The 11,703-nt window shown below is 30.9% G+C and overlaps 1 long non-coding RNA gene across 1 annotated transcript; it reads left to right on the top strand.

Moving 5' to 3' along the window:
- Positions 1-268: 268 nt before the first annotated feature.
- LOC108663970 (uncharacterized) lies at positions 269-3,592 on the top strand. Its single transcript, XR_016027623.1, has 2 exons — positions 269-384; positions 3,399-3,592. It is a non-coding gene; the product is annotated as an uncharacterized LOC108663970 (long non-coding RNA).
- The last annotated feature ends 8,111 nt before the right edge of the window (positions 3,593-11,703 follow it).

The raw sequence follows: 11,703 nt of genomic DNA, 5'->3' as shown, positions 1-11,703 counted from the left end.
AAGTTATCTAATTACTTTAATTATTACTAAATAAAAAAGGGTATTCAATAACCATAAGGTCTGGCTGTAATGGAAACAAACAAAGAATCAACTTGCAGCAAGATACAAATAGAGAAGTCAAAATTCAGATCCCGCAAATAACAATAACGGTAAGCATTTGAATATCTCTTTCTTTATTGAACTAAGAAATAACAATAATTTATCATTAATTACTCCAAAGCAACGTCCTATAAAAACCCCAACCTCTGGAGAAGTGGAACTCCATTCAATAAAAAAACTTTTATTATACTTTTTTCTTACACTTTTTTGCTAACTTTTAAGGTCCCTTTCTTGCTTCTTTTTCTCACAGGAGATGGAGGCAGGAGCAATGGGGAACTTATTCAGGTGAATAAAATTTCTTACTTGCAGCTAAATGCGCTTGAACTTCATTTCTCGTTTTATTTCGTATGCTGAAATTATGCCTGCTTCGTTTCATTACTGACTGAAATTGTTATTAACTTGCCACTTCAATCGCGCTTGATTGATCAAAATGTAAATTCTGGTGTGGATTTGATTCTGTTAATTGACTGTTACTTGTTCTAATCTTCTGCTCGTTAGCTATAGTTTAGCCTCCCTGATAATTTAATGTACTATATACACAAGTTAGCTAGCAAACAAATTAACCAAGACAATGGCCAAAAGAATCGAAGCCTTTGAAATAGCAAAGGACCACAGAATCATTCTCCACACAGAGTCACAGTGTGACGACATTTTCAAACATTTAATCTTAGGACGTATTGGAAATCCTTGGAAAAAAATTTTCTTGGTCGAAATGAATTTAGTTGTGATAAATTATATAACTTGGCAGAAATGAATTTAGTTGTATTAAAGTTTCTTGAATTTGACCACTTGAACAATAAAATCATAAACAACAATCACAAGATGCCTTCACTAATCGGACTTTATAGCATTAAATGTTGAGACAATGAAGCTCAGTAGAGCTTTTATAAATTAAACTTGAAGAGAACTTGTCATGGAGTGGCTGAAAATTTCCAACTTTTAATTTTTTGTTCCTCTGTTGAATATTTATTCCAACCCTTTCATTACAAACTGTTAGCAAACGAGATATCATCAACACTTAAGATATATGTATTGGTCTACCTTATCTTCAACAAATCCAAAAAAGGTGATTACTTCACTGAATTTAAGATGCCACTGACGAAAAGCCTGTTTGAGTCTATAAATAGACTTTTTGAATATATACATCAAATAATCTTTACCATCCCTTTTAAATCCTTCACTTTGTGACATATAGACCTCTTCAACATGATTATCATTTAGAAAGCAGCCTTCACATCCATCTGGTGCAGCTCTAAATCATAATGAGTGGCACTAGCCATAATGGCTCTAAAAAACATCCTTGTAAGATACAATGGGAAGGTTTCATTGTCAAAACCTTATCTTTAAATAAAACATATAGAAACTAGTTTGGTTTTAAACCTCTCAATCTTCCCTTTGGAATATTTATTGGTCTTGTACACCTATTTAAAACCAATGGGTTTGCAATCCTCAAATAGCTCCATAAACTCTTACACACCATTATGTGACATAGGTTACATCTTATCCCTCATTGCATCCCACCACAAATCTAACTAAGGACTCGAAATAGCTTCTTAGGAGGTCTTGGATCAACTACATGGTTAGTATTATAATCACCCTTTCAAAGATAGATGCTCAAGGAAAGTGCAAGATCCCTTATCCTGTGTATTTTGTTTGTGCACTTGTTCTACAACATTTTGGTGGGACTTCATCAAAAACTTGTTGAACTTGTTCCTATTTCCTAACTTGTGTATGTGTCATAGTATCCTTCTGTATAAGTATAAGAATACTGAAATCTCACTATGCTCTCCTCCATCTCTATCTTGAGGGTAACTATTATCAACCATATGTAACTCCAAAAACTTTGTTGCTTTTGCATCAATACTTTTACCACTTCTACTTAGGCATTAAAATTTATACCTCATGGAATGATTAGGGTACCCAATAAAATAACAATGAATGGAACAATATTGTATTTTAGTTTCAGTTTATCATATAGGTCCACTTTTGAAGGATGTCCCCAAACACATAAGTGATTAAGACTAGGTTTTTGTTTTGTCCACAACTCAAAATGGGTTTAAGGTATAGATTTGCTAGAAATTTTATTTAAGATATACAAATTTGTTTTGATTGCTTCTCCCTACACAAATTTTGGTAAAAATTATCCTCACTTATCACACTCCTCATCATATCCTCTAGGATACCATTTCACCTTTTAACCAAGTCATTTTGATCAAGACTACCAAGCGTAGAGTATTTGGGTATTGTTCCTCAAGTTTCTAAGTATTTGTCAAGTGGACCCTTTTGCGATCCTATTATGTCATGTCTGCCATAATATTCATCACCCTTATCAAACCTGACAATCTTAATTGTTTTTCCCAACTATTTCTACACTTATTCTTATGTATCTTGAATTTATTAAGAGTTTCAAACATTTTATTTTAATTACGAATACATAACCTTAGTGAGAAAAATCATCAGTAAATGTCACAAAATATCTATAATTGTAGATAATATAACTATAAAGTCCACTTATGTGAGTGTCCATAAGTTTTAAGAAATTAGAACACTGATTTTATCATTTTCTCTTTATCTTCTTTAACTTACCCCATAATAATTAACACATCTCTAGGTCATTAGAAATTAATAAGAACAGGCAAGCTGATATCCTTTATTTTTTTAAATTTAAATTTCACTAGAACAACTATGTTAAAAATTAGATTCCTTATCTATGTCTAAAGAGTAGTCACACTTTTTTTTTAAACAAAAAATAGTTTAAATATTTTAAGTTATAATAAATAGTGAGTAATTTACTAAATTTCAAAAACAAATATCTCATTAAGAAAACTACATACATAAGTAATGATAATGATATTTAATTGGGCCTTTAATTTCACCAATCATGAATTAATTGGTTTAACCGATTGAAGCTATAAATCGGCCAAACTAAAATCTACAATATATTTCACTAAGTAAAGTGATGTTGTTATGGTTCTTGTAATGAATTATAATATTAATTGATAAATTAATGAGTTTTAAAAGTGAAAATTTATGAGTTCTATTATATGTATTTGCATAATGTGTACCTACTTTAAATGATTTATGAATTGCGGAGTTATCCTATTTTGACATGTAAGCAATCATTCTTCAATTGTGTTTTGGTAGCATGCTTTCATAGTTTAGCTTATATATTGCAAAATTCATGAACTTAATGCTTTTAAATGATTTATATGATATAGTAAAGGCGGTGCTTGATCTAATAAGGTATGCATGGCTTTAATCACTCAATAGTAGCTGACTCATTTCTTTACATTTTACAGATGATTAAGTGCTAAGAGTTCTAAACTTGTCGAAAGGAGGAAATAAAACTTGAGGAGTTCTTTTATCCAATTAGAGTGTATTTAGTTATTGAACATTAGTATCATGATATGATGATTGTTTTCAGACTTTATATGGAGTGTAAACGATATTAATTGTTTTTCATTTCATTTAATTTATTCTCTTAAAGACTTTAGATTTTTTGTATTAGTTTTCCAATTTATTGTAAGACTTTATATGATTGTGTTATGTTTTAGGTTCAAGGTGTAGGATAAATGGTATTAAAGCATGAGCCAATAAAAAGTATGAAAGCCCAGTGCAACATGGGATAAAATGTTGCATTGTACACATCATGGATATCACCATTCAAGTTCCCTTCAAAGCTTTTATTTTTGGAAATCAAGGTGGTGCCACGACCATGACTCACCTTGACAATTATTGGTGGTGCCACGACGGTGTTTTTCCATGCCATTGCGCTTTGGCCTTGGGCCAAAGTATGATGCATCACATTAGCTCAACGATGTGGTCACGATCTTCTTAGTGCTGCTAAGGTAGGTCCCTTGTGCCGCAGCCATGAGTAACTCAAGGCCATGACTCTTGTTACCATACTGCGTTGTGCAAAACTGCATTTTTCCATCATCTTCTAACATGACTTTCACCTTGATCTGGTTCGAACTGGGCAATATAGTAACATGAAAGTTGTAGCTTGTTTTCTCAACTTTCCCATGGATCAAGAATCATATGAATTGAACTTTTGCAGCTTAAGTTATCTTTGAATTACTGTAGCAAGTACTAACGAAGCCTTCACCATACTTATGCTAGTTTGACTAAAATGCACCTTTCTCATCAAATATCTTGCACAAAACCATGAGAGAAATCAACAATAACTCTTCTTGAAAAAAATTAAAGAACAATAGTGAAATACCCCATACTTTGATATGGTGATAAATAAAGTTGATCGAATGCAAATTGAGGTCAATTAAAATGTTTAAAAGTGATAAAAGACGAAAGGAGTAGTTTAGGATAAAATATTTTGCAAGTGAGAAAATAATAATAATTTTATCGAAGAAGAATTTGTGAGATAAAAGGCGATTCAGAAGTCAAGTGAGGCATAATAAGGTATTTTAGGTACCAATGAGACAAGATAAAATTTTTAAAATATTAATATTTAGCCAGATGTCGAAATCAGTCAAGAAGAAGAATCATATGGTTGATCCAAGTGGGGGAGAAGATGACAAGCCCGACTCTATAAAAATATTTGTCATGACATACATGTGATAGATAGCATGTTTGCATGCTAAGAGAGTCCCGAAAAAAAAATTTACAAAAGTCGGTATTGTACTTAGAGGTACAACAAAGTTGAGTTAAACCTCGAACTAGATCAAATAGAGAATTTACGATGAAATTAAGAATTTTAAAGTCCCAGAATGGTTTAATATGGTGATTCGGAGTTTGAGGATCAATTTGGAGTCAAATTGGAATTTTCGCTATCTAGGGGTAAAATGGTCATTTACCACCTGGGGACAAAATGAGAATTTTTAGAAAAGATTTTTGGCCCCATTTGACTTATTGGAGTAAGATTTGATGTTTAGAAGTGAAAAATTTTAATTTCGGTATAATTTGGAGTAAAAGGGTAAAATGGTAATTTTGCCATTCGAAATCGAAAATTTAATTTTTGAAAGGATTTTGATCAAATTTAATTATTTGGAGTGTGAAATGAGTATGAGGAGTGAAAATTATGCATTATGGCAAATTTTTAATTTTTGGGGTAAAAATGTAATTTTTGAAAAGTTCGAGGGCAAAAGTGTAATTTTGAAAAATTTACTCCACCAAAACTTTGGAAAAATCTGGAAATTTCACTTAAGACTTGGATAAGTCAAAGGGAATGCATGGTGGAAAAAGTAGGACAAGTGGATGGCTAGAAAAAAAAATGAATTAATAAAATATTCAAAATATGAATAAAATAATATTATTCATTAAACAATAAAAAGGCATAAAAAAATCAGCCCATAACCCATGCTTCTTCTTCAACATTCGGCCAAGCAAGAAACAAGAGAGAGAAAGGAGAAAATAAAACCCTAGCTAAGAAATTTAAAGGGAAAATAGATGGAAATTCAAAAATCAAGTGAAAAAAAAGGTAACATTTCTTAAATTTGTCTTGTGCTTTACCTTTCCCATGCATTTCCCATCATTTTTCATGGTTAAATCATGTGATTTGAGGATGATTTCAATTCTGGTCATATGGGTTTAGAGAGAGAAAGTTGCTAGATAAATTTGATTTTAAGCTATGTTAGTGTTTAGTGTTTGTTTAGCATGTTTATGAGTAAAACAACAAGAAAAATATTTATATTCTCCATGAATTTCTCTAAGCCGAATGTAGCCAATGGTATGTGAGGATGAGGTTGACTTTATTTTAAGAGAATTGGGTGGAAAAACGATGAATTATGAGGTTGGAAATTAAATGGGAATTTTCGGTGCAATAAATTGAAATTTTTACCCACTAGGGGTAAAAGCGTAATTTATAGTCCGAACTGATAAATTGGACCAAATTCACAGTCATTGAGGTATTGTGGATATAATTGGATAATTGAAATTGAAATGGATGGAATTGGAGTCGAATTGGGGATTTTAGGAATTTACATCGTGTATAGGCGAGTTAGGTCGGACACCGCAATTAAGCGATTGTCTAGACATTTCAAATCCTATCTAGTGCATACGCATGGATAAGAGCCTGAAATAATTTATGATAAATTGACACAATTTATTGAATTTTGTGTCATGGATTATGGATAGGTGATGAGTCAATTGTTTCGGATAAGAGACTGCACCCGAGGGCGGAAGATAGGAGTGTTTCTACTCCTAATACTGTGAGTAAACTTATTATTGTCTTAATTATCTAAAATAATTTTATACAATTGTGTTATTTTATGGAAAATGGGTTTAAATGGTAAATTGCTATGTTTTAGGAGAAATTGTGATTTTATAAATTTTCTGAAAAATCGAATATTGGTTTTGAAAATAGAGTAATTGGAGACTGCCTGCTTGTGTTGTAAATTTATGGTTTTAAATTGAATGGCTTATGACAATATATGAGCATGAATGATTAAACTGATTTTGGTGTCATAATTATTTGTATTGTGTATTCAGCCTTGAGAGGCTAGATTGCGATAAATTGTCATGCCATGCTAGAATGAATTTTATTGAATTGGTGGAGTATATATTAATTATTTACTGCAGAGGGGGTTCCATGGACCAGCCTATTAGAGGGGCACGATAAACTCCATTATATTATTACCTCGAACGGATAGGCGCGTAGGGTATCTCTTGGGGTAAAGCTTAGGGTTCACTTCACGCCAAACCACCACGTGAAGGGGAACTCAGCCAACACCAAGGAGCGGCTGTATTTTTCTCAAACTAAAAATATATTTTAAGTGTATACAAAATTTTAACAGCCTTGGCGGACTCGGTTGGATGCCCTGTGCAAGGTATCATCGAGTATGAGTTTTGACACGAGCCAAAGTTTTAAGAAATTCATAAGCCAAGTTGATTACTCGATTTATATGAATTGATTTTATTTGGTTGAAATGAACTGAAAGGTAATGAAATTACAGTATGATGACTTATTTTAATTGTCTCCATTTACTCGGCTTTAGATACTTTAAATGGTATCTGTTTACTCACTGGGATTATAAAATCTCACCCCTTCTTGCTATACATTTTTCAAGCTCAGGACAGTTTGTAGATAGTCGAGTAGGACGAGAACTAAGCTCGGAACTGCATTATAGAAAGTAAGAGTTCACAGTCTTACATCCTCTTGGTCAATTGGAGCCCACGTGTCATTGTAGATCAAAACTTATATTTTGGTTATCTGTATTTCTATTCATACAATTTTTACTTTACTTTCATGTGCGAAAAATTATTTACGAATATTTCTATAAAAATTTATTTTATGAGAAAATAGAATATTTTATTGATTATTTTTGAATAGTACTAGTTGTTAACAATTTGCTTTCAAATGAACGTTTTAGATACTTATTTTGTTTTTAAATCATTAAATATATATTTTGTGCTTACCTACTACATTTTTAGCAAGTTTTGAGATTTTTGATGAAAAATTACGAAAATGCCCCTGTGAGCCAAAAAAATAATATTTTATTATTCTTATTTGAAAATGACTTATGATTTTTTTTGAAATGTGAGATTTAATAACTGTTGTTCACCGGAGAGATGTGGAAGTTGATGCTAAGCCTTGCGGGGTTTCGATCGGCATTCGGGGTGAAGAATGTCTGTCGAGGCCTCGCGGCGGTTGTCACGGGCTCGATGGGGAGTTCCGGGTCGTGACAAATAGAGTAAAACTGAACTAAAATATCTTAAATTAACTACTCAACATGTAATTTAATCTAAATTGGAAAAACACCTAAAATATTAAAATATGAACCTAAAATCTTAAAGATTTGCTACTTAAGCCCTTAAACTATATCAAAGAAACTCTCTATAATAAAGTTACCATATTTGCAGAATGTGTACCTACTCTAAATGATTTAAGACTTGCATTGTTATCTTATTTTGACACGTATATAATGATTCTTTAGTTGTGTTTTGGTAACATGTTCATAGTTTAGCTTATACATTGTAAAATTCATGACGTTAATGTTTTTAAATGATTTATATGATATAGTAAAGATGGTGCTTGATCTAATAAGGTATGCATGGCTTTACTCACTCTGTTGTAGCTCACTCATTTCTTTACATTTTGCAAATAATTAAGTAGTAAGAGTTCTAAACTTGTGGGAATGAGGAAATCAAACTTCTGGAGTTCTCTTTTTATCCAATTAGAATATGTTTAGTTGTTGAACATTGTTTAATTAGTATCGTGACATAATGATTGTTTTAAAACATTATATGGAGTGTAAACGATATTAATTTTTTTTCATTGCATATAGTTTATTCTCTTAAAGACTTTAGATTTGTTGTATTAGTTTTTAGATTTGAATTATGTTTAAATTAATTTATTGTGCAACATGGGATAAGTTGTTGCATTGTACACATCATAGAAAACACCATTCAGGTTCCACATTGTTGGTATCTGCCCTTGAGTCAATTGAATTGATCAAGGGATATATTGTCATTTAATGCATACTTAATTACGTAACCATTTGTGATAGAACTTTTCCTTCATGTTAGAGCAATAATAAGGAGTTATTAAGTACTAATTGAATCAAGCCCATGGAACATAAAGGCTTAACAAGAGAATTGTAAAGTTGTTACAATTACAAGATCATTATGCATCAAAGCCATGTTCCTAAGATTGTCCCCGATCATTATATTATCAAGATAGGGCATTGACAATGCTCAAAGACTGGTACATGTTAAGCCTCCTTACTTAGGAAGTAAGCAATCGATCTCATAGATTGAATTATATAAAATACTTGAGGATAACATGTGGGTGCTTGTTAAAGAAAAAGTTCACTGAACATGACCTACTATGAGAACTCTATTTGGTATTTCACTCAAGTGTCTATGGAATATGCTCTCATGTGATAGTCGTGTAACTAGTCCTCAAACTTGAGACATTAGGTCATCTTGTATAGGGAATGACATACTTTGATTTCACCCTTCTGGGTTTGGAAATGACCAAATGCCTAAACAGGGTGTTTTTGGGTATTCCATGAAACATGCGAATATGAATAAGTGGTCAAGAGAGGGTTCATCACCCCAAGTGATATGAAAGGATGCATCTCACTTGTTTTCAAGTCTTGATTAACTTGTATAAAGTCTTTGGCCCAAGCATGATGAATTTGAATAAAGTTAGTTTCTTAAATTCTTAAAGTTAGTCATGAATTACAAGAACTAACATAGAATATCATAAGTAGACATTGAGCCATACTTTATGACATATTCGAGATATTGGTTGAAAGGACTATATTGCATTGAACGGCTTATCACTAAAGGGCTTTGTCAAATTCTTTAATTCATTCTCTAACATTTAGGTGATCATGATGTATTGCTAGATGCCGCTCATGATTTATAAATACAAATCAATTATCAAATTGATATTTGATTAGAATTTATATTTATTTCCAACATTTTAGAAGCCTAATAGGTCACACACATTAAGTGACATGATTGAGATTAAATAGGGATAATCAATTAAGTCCAACTTAATTGGAATAAACCAAAATAAAATGGGAAATTAATTAAGTTCATAAGGACTTAATTGAATTAAAATACAACTATTGTATCTAGAGTTACAACTTAGTTTGGCTATATAAATATGTTATGTTAGCCAACTAAAGCTCTAATCCTCCAGCTACTTCTTGGCCGTTTCATAAAAATAAGAAAAGAAAAATAGTTTTTTCTTTCTGAAAAAAAAAGAAGTTTGGGCAAGAACTTTTGGTCTTTGCATTTTAGAAGAAAAACTTGCTAGCACAAGTAAAATCCTACCTTTGAGAAGGTCTTATTTAGGCAATATGTGGATTACTATTAAAGGCTAAACACTTAGGTGGCTGAAGATTTGACAAATCTTAAAAGTGAAGAAACGAAGATTTCGACTGCAAGATTTCAGACTATGTTATTCTTTTTTTGGGTTACTTGCTTCATCATAAGCCTTTTGGATTTAATTAGCTCTTGATTACAACATCTAGAGTAAGGCATGTAACTCTTAAACTTATGAATGTTCATAATTAATTTTAAAATTACATGAAAAACACAAACATTGATGTTGTAGGATTCAGTTGTTTCTTTGATTAAATGCTAGTTTATTTTTAGGATGTGTTATATTTTTAATTTCATGATTAATTTTCATGTTTGAGCATGAAGTCAAATCCCAACATTGTATTAGAGCCTTTGTTTGATGTTTTTCATGTAATTTGCATGCTTGATTTTTGGTGATAATCAATAGGATTGATTTGTGTGTTGATTTGATATATATCGGTTTTGAAGGCTTTCTTTAATATCAATTTTTTCTATTTTAATTCAAATCTGAATAGCATGTAATTAATTCATTAAAACTTGTTTTCAAAGCTTTAAAATCATGTTTAGTTGAAGAATTAATGAATAGATTAAAAGGCTTGCAAATCCAAATTAAAGCTGAATAGTTTTGAGGTGTTTTGGAGACTAATGTGCTAATTATTTTTGCTAACATTGGGTAAGTGTTATGAACAATTTTTAATTGTTAAAAAATTACTTTTATCAAATTAAATTTCTGCATGTTTCGGCCAGACTTTATTTAGTATGAAAAAGTTTCATAAAAATAATAATTTTGGATTCCAAAACAACAAAGATTCAATGCAGAAATTTTTGGGTGACTATGATTGGTTTTGGTGGCTTAATTCTCCATGAATTTTGTGTTTAATTGTTAAACACACTTGCTGAAAATTTTCAGTAGCTTTTTCATGAGTTTGACTTATGATTTATGGAGTTTTAAGAGCACTTAAATGCTATCGATTTTAATTTTGGGTGATTCATAAAGAATAGGAAATTTTTTCCTACTTTAAAAGAAATTCCTAAAATTAAGGATAGCATTTTAATTTGGGAAATTTATAGGAAATAGTTTCCTACTTTAAAAGATATTCCTAAAGTGATATGATAGCGTTGAACTTTCTTTAAAATTTTGGTTTAAATAGAAATTTCAAAAATTTGTTAAATCCACATTTAGGTAACTTGAACAAGATACAATTTAGGAAACTAATCTATGTTCTAAATGTTAGAAATTAAAATGTTGTCTTAGATACATTTCAAGAAGCTTACCTAAAATAAAAAGGTTTCCAAAATTAAAAGGAGTTTTAATTATGGAAAGAATTAAAATGAAAAGTTTTATTTCAATGAATTTCTATTTAAGTAATAGGAGTAAAATGTTTACCTTAAGTTTTTTGAAATGGGAATTTCTTAAACACTAAATTCAAATAAAACTATACCAAATAATTTGAGTCTAGCATTTTAAGTGAGTTAACAGATGCTTTCCTCAAATAACACACAAGATCACCAAGTGATATTGAGCTTGTATTTATTTCTATGCTTTTGATTTTGATTATAAAACATAAGGATGATATGGACTTAGATCTTAAAAGATTAGGACTTTGATGGTTAAATTTATTTCTTATGGTATTTATTCTAAAGTAGGATCTACACACTCTACCTTATCTCTATTTTCTCTAGATTGTAAAATTCTTTTCTCAGCTAACTCCCCTCGAATGTAATTCGAGGTTTCTTGATTATAGAATATAATTAGTTACATTAAAGTGTACAACTAGGATTAGAAAAATTTTTGTAACTTGAAGATGGAGATCCAAAGGCACCATGGAGATT

Source organism: Theobroma cacao, chromosome 7 (assembly GCF_053813885.1).
Source record: "Theobroma cacao isolate CCN51 chromosome 7, ASM5381388v1, whole genome shotgun sequence".
NCBI classification, from domain to species: Eukaryota; Viridiplantae; Streptophyta; class Magnoliopsida; order Malvales; family Malvaceae; genus Theobroma; species Theobroma cacao.
Note: the sequence above shows the minus strand (reverse complement) of the source record. Positions and strands in the feature narration are given on the sequence as shown.